General features: G+C 48.6%; 1 protein-coding gene across 9 annotated transcripts in view; it reads left to right on the top strand.

The window, feature by feature from the left end:
• Positions 1-3,999: 3,999 nt before the first annotated feature.
• NEK5 (NIMA related kinase 5) overlaps positions 4,000-5,564 on the top strand; it is a 70,481-nt gene continuing 68,916 nt past the window's right edge. For all 9 annotated transcript variants that reach the window (XM_070380364.1, XM_070380366.1, XM_070380362.1 and 6 more), the window contains exon 1: positions 4,000-4,083. The gene's annotated coding sequence lies outside the window, so the exon portion shown is untranslated. The remainder of the gene's footprint in view (positions 4,084-5,564) is intronic.

Below are 5,564 nucleotides of genomic sequence, written 5' to 3'. Positions count from 1 at the left end.
TGTACGGAACAGTGTTCAAGTCAACATAGTGGGAGAGAGTTGTGAGACTACAGTAGGATCATTAATAAAGATCTGCTGAAATATGGGATACATCTATCTTTTAAAGAGTTAAATATATTTTTTTAATCTTAATGTACAAAAACTGGTATAGACCTCACCCCCACCCCCCCTCCATTATTTGTACTCAGACATTTAGCTGTTCTTGGTCTACCAGGGTCTCCAGTGTCAGTTACTAATGTTCCATTTCCATGTTCTGGTCACTCTGAGTGAGTCACTAAGTTCAGCCTATATTCAAGTGCTGCTAAGTCACTTCAGTCGTGTCCGACTCTGTGCGACCCCATAGACGGCAGCCCACCAGGCTCCCCCGTCCCTGGGATTCTCCAGGCAAGAACACTGGAGTGGGTTGCCATTTCCTTCTCCAATGCATGAAAGTGAAAAGTCAAAGTGAAGTTGCTCAGTCGTGTCCGACTCTTAGCGACCCCATGGACTGCAGCCCACCAGGCTTCTCTGTCCATGGGATTTTCCAGGCAGGAGTACTGGAGTGGGGTGTCATTGACAGGAATTAAGCCCCACCTCCTGAAGAGGGTGGATAATCCAATACTAAGTCATTTGCTTTGTGGCTTGATTTGTTCTAACTTTGGCCATTAGGAATTATTTCAGGTTGACGCCTATGTCCCTTTGACATGCCCTCATCCTTTTTGTGTTTTGAGCAACTCCTTACTTTCTGGCACTACAAGAAGATGGTCATCTAGTACCTTCTCTGCCTCAGCCCCAGAATCAGCCATTTCTCTGAGGAGCGCTGGTTCCTTTCATGGGTTTAGAAACCAGGATCTGGGTTCTGGGTGTGATGTCACTGCTTCTAGTCCCTCTAAGCAGACAGAGCTAGGAAATACATGTATATACATCCCTGTACGTGACAGTCTCTGGTGGTCTAGTGGTTAGGATTCGGCACTCTTATCGCCGAAGCCTGGGTTAATTTCCCTGTCTTGAGGCTTCCCTGGTGCCTCAGAAGGTAAACAATCCACCTGCAATGCAGGAGACCTAGGGTCAATCCCTGGGTTAGAAAGATCCACTGGAGAAGGGAATGGCAACCCACTCCAGTATTCTGGTCTGGAGAATCCCATGGACAGAGGAGCCTGGTGGGCTACAGTCCTTGAGGTCGCAAAGAGCTGGACACAGCAACTAACACTTTCACGCATATCCAGAGGTGATTTCTGTATCTCTCAATCTGTATTTTTTTTTTTAAGCTCAATATGGGTTTGTTCTTACTGATGTCTTGGATTCTGATTCAATACCACTGGGGTCATTCTAATCTTTCCCTTCCCTTCCCCACTCCCCTTTCTGTATCTTCTCTTTGACAGTGAGAAACTTGGCTTGTACCATCCACCATCCACTTACTTAGTTGTTCAACTCCAGTATGCATATAAAGCAGTTTCCAAATTGTTAACCCTCACCCCTGGAAAGAACAATTTACCAACTAAAATACAAAGTTTATGTCTTGCTCCTATTGTCTTTAGCCTTACACTTTCTAGTCAAAACACCATTTCCCAGAATGACTTATGTTAGCTCTTGTTAGCTCTTTTTTTTTTTTAATCACTATCTTGAAGACTATCAGCCAGACTTGCCTGTGAGTTTCCAGGAGATTCCAGTGGAAGCTTGGGTCAACAGTGACCTGATGCAGGGCCAAGGGCACTGAATACAATAGACCTGGGAGCTGCTGGCATGAGTCCTTTTGAAGGAGGTCACCATTAACCCTAACTGGGGGTAAGGAGGCCAAACTACAGGAGGGAATACAGCCCCACCCATCAATAGAAAATTGGATTAAAGATTTACTGAGCAAGGCCCTGCCCATCAGACCAAGACCCAGATTGCCCCTCAGCCAGTCCCTCCCTTCAAGAAGCTTCCACAAGCCCCTTATCCAGAGACAGACAGAATGAAAATCACAATCATAGAAAACTAACCAAACTAATTACATGGATCACAGCCTTGACTAACTCAGTGAAACTATGAGCCATGCCATGTGGAACACTCAAGATGGACAGGTCATGGTGGAGAGTTCTGAAAAAACATGGTCCACTGGAGAAAGGAATGGCAAACCATTTCAGTATTCTTGGCTTGAGAACCCTATGAACAGTATGAAAAGGCAAAAAGATGTGACACTGAAAGATGAACTCCCCAGGTCATCCAGTGCCCAATATGGTACTGGAGAAGACTGGAGAAATAGCTCCAGAAAGAATGAAGAGCCTGAGCCAAAGCAAAAACCATGCCCAGTTGTGGATATGACTGGTAATGGAAGTAAAGTCTGATGCTATAAAGAACAGTATTGCATAGGAACCTGGAATGTTAGGTCCATAAATCAAGGTAAATTCAGTTCAGTTCAGTTCAGTTGCTTAGTCGTGTCTGACTCTTTGCCACCCTATGGACTACAGCACGCCAGGCTTCTGTGTCCATAAACAACTCCCAGAGCTTGCTCAAAATCATGTCCATGATGATGCCATGATGCCATCCAACCATCTCATCCTCTGTCATCCCCTTCTCCTCCCACATTCAATCCTTCCCAGCATCAGGGTCTTTTCCATTGACTCAGTTCTTCTTATCAGGTGGCGAAAGTATTGGATGTTCAGTGTCAGCATCATTCTTTCCAATGAATATTCAGGACTGATTTCCTTTAGGATGGACTGGTTGGATCTCTTTGCAGTCCAAGGGACTCTCAAGAGTCTTCTCCAACACCACAGTTCAAAAGCATCAATTTTTCAGTGCTCAGCTTTCTTTATAGTCCAACTCTCACATCCATACATGACTACTGGAAAAACCATAGCTTTGGCTAGACGGACCTTTGTTGGCAAAGTAATGTCTCTGCTTTTTAATATGCTGTCTAGGTTGGTCATAACTTTCCTTCCAAGGAGTAAGTGTCTTTAAATTTCATGGCTGCAGTCACCATCTGCAATGATTTTGGAGCCCCCCAAAATAAAGTCTGTTACTATTTCCACTGTTTCCCCATCTATTTGCCATGAAGTGATGGGACGACATGCCATGATCTTTGTTTTCTGAATGTTGAGCTTTAAGTCAACTTTTTCACTCTCCTCTTTCACTTTCATCAAGAGGCTTTTTAGTTCCTCTTCACTTTCTGCCATAAGGGTGGTGTCATCTGCATATATGAAGTTATTGATAATTCTTCCGGCAATCTTGATTCCAGCTTGTGCTTCATCCAGCCCAGCATTTTGCATGATGTACTCTGCATATGAGTTAAATAAGTAGGGTGGCAATATACAGGCTTGACGTACTCCTTTCCTGATTTGGAATCAGTCTGTTGTTCCATGTCGAGTTCTAACTGTTGCTTCCTGACCTGCATACAGATTCTCAGGAGGCAGGTCAGGTGGTCTGGTATTCCCATCTCTTTCAGAATTTCCCACAGTTTGCTGTGACTCACACAGTCAAAGGCTTTAGCATAGTCAGTGAAGCATAAGTAGATGTTTTTCTGGAATTCTCTTGCTTTTTCAATGATCCAATGGATGTTGGCAGTTTGATCTCTGGTTCCTCTGCTTTTCTAAATCCACCTTGAACATCTGGAAGTTCTTGGTTCACATACTATTGAAGCTTCACTTGGAGAATTTTGAGCATTACTTTGCTAGCGTGTGAGATGAGTGCAATTGTGCGGTACTTGGAGCATTCTTTGGCATTGCCTTTCTTTGGGATTGGAATGAAAACTGACCTTTTCCAGTCCTGTGGCCACTGCTGAGTTTTCCAAATCCCGCTCAATTCTAAAACTGGGGAAAATTCAATTGTAAAACTACCTTCCTTGCTCGGTTATTGCAAAGTATAGAGATAATATATGCAAAGCATCTGGTACACCTTCAGCGAGCGGGAGCCGAATGCTTGCGGAGTATTTGCAGAGGAGTCCGGACCTAAAGCAACCGAGCAAATTCCCCGGCCCCCAGCCCTCTTCCGGGTGGACCTTGTAGGCGCTCCCGCCCCGCGCCCCGCCCGTCCCGCGCGCAGCTCCGCCCCTGCAGCCCGCCCGGAGGCGCCTCGGCCCGGGGAGCCCTGCTCCACGCAGGACGCTTATCTCGCTCCGCGAAGCAGGTAAGCAACAGGCGGCGCCCTCAGTCTGGACCCGGAGCTGCCCCCCAGGGCTCCGGGAGCCCGGGGAAGGGTGGAGCCCCCGCCTGGGAAGGCGCGCTCTTTGGGGAAGCTGCCTCGGTCCCGAGCCGCGTCGGTCTCCATGGCAACGCGCGGCGCTCCGGGCTCCTGGCTCCTGGCTCCTGGCTCCTCGGAGGTCTGCAGCCCTCCAGCCCGCCGCCACCCGGAGTGTTCCTAACGGAGCGAGATTTTCCCATCACCCCGAAACTTACGGGTTTCCACCCGCTGGTGCCTCCTGGGCGGGCGCCTCTCGGTCGCTCAGTTCCCACGCTGGTGGCTTTAAGTTCCCATTCCGCGTTCGCCTCCCTCAACACTGGGCCCTCAGGTGTCCCCAGCGTCCCCTGGCTGCGGAGCTGGCTCCCACTCTATACCCCTAATCGTCCCCTCTTCCTACACTGACACAGATTACTCAGAAACATAACCTGTCTGCTCACTCAGTTTTTGAAAATCAGCATGATGCCCTAACTGTAGTCGTGTGTGTGTGTGTGTGTGTGTGTGTGTGTGTGTGTGTGTGAGTCCCCACGGACTATAACTCTCCAGGCTCCTTGCCATTCCCTTCTCCAGGGGATCTTCCCAATCAGGGATCAACCCAGGTTTCTGGCATTGCGGGCAGAATCTTTGCCTCCTGAGACACAAAGAAAGTAGTGGCTGCTGCTGCTGCTGCTAAGTCGCTTCAGTCGTGTCGGACTCTGTGCGACCCCATAGACGGCAGCCCACCAGGCTCCACCGTCCCTGGGATTCTCCAGGCAAGAACACTGGAGTGGGTTGCCATTTCCTTCTCCAGTGCCCGAAAGTGAAAAGTGAAAGCAAAGTCGCTCAGTCGTGTCAGACTCTTCCGGACCCCATGGACCACAGCCTACCAGGCTCCTCCATCCATGGGATTCTCCAGGCAAGAGTACTGGAGTGGGTTGCCATTGCCTTCTCCTAAGTAGTGGCTACCATAGTCTAATGGGAAAAAGGAACAGTTCACCCAAAGCCCCCAAGGCTGGAGGCTGGCAGAGGGGTGACAGACCAGGCAGCTTTCAGAGAGGTGGGAGGTGATCAGAGCCAAGTCCTGGGCCTCCAGGACCTGCCAAAGACAGTTCAGAAACAACCCTATGGGGCTCCCCTGTGGCTCAGTGGCCTGCCAACGCAGGAGAGGGATTGGTCCGTCTGAAACAGGAGAGAAAGGAGCAGGGCACAACTTTTGAAAGAATGACATAGCCCAAGGATACAACATAAACCATTTAGAATCGAATGGAACCAAGATGGCAGACAAGACTAGACCTTGATCCTCAATCAGCAAGTGAAATGATACACCCAGAGGTGCCATGACAGTTCCAAGGCACTGTCAAAAGACCAAGGAGTGGGTGATGGCCCCAATCCTGGAAATCTCTGCCCCTTCCCCAAAATAGTTGGAATAATCCTCCCACTTATTAGCATAT

Source organism: Bos mutus, chromosome 12 (genome assembly GCF_027580195.1).
Source record: "Bos mutus isolate GX-2022 chromosome 12, NWIPB_WYAK_1.1, whole genome shotgun sequence".
Classification (NCBI taxonomy): domain Eukaryota; kingdom Metazoa; phylum Chordata; class Mammalia; order Artiodactyla; family Bovidae; genus Bos; species Bos mutus.
This window is presented reverse-complemented; position numbering and strand designations above follow the sequence as displayed.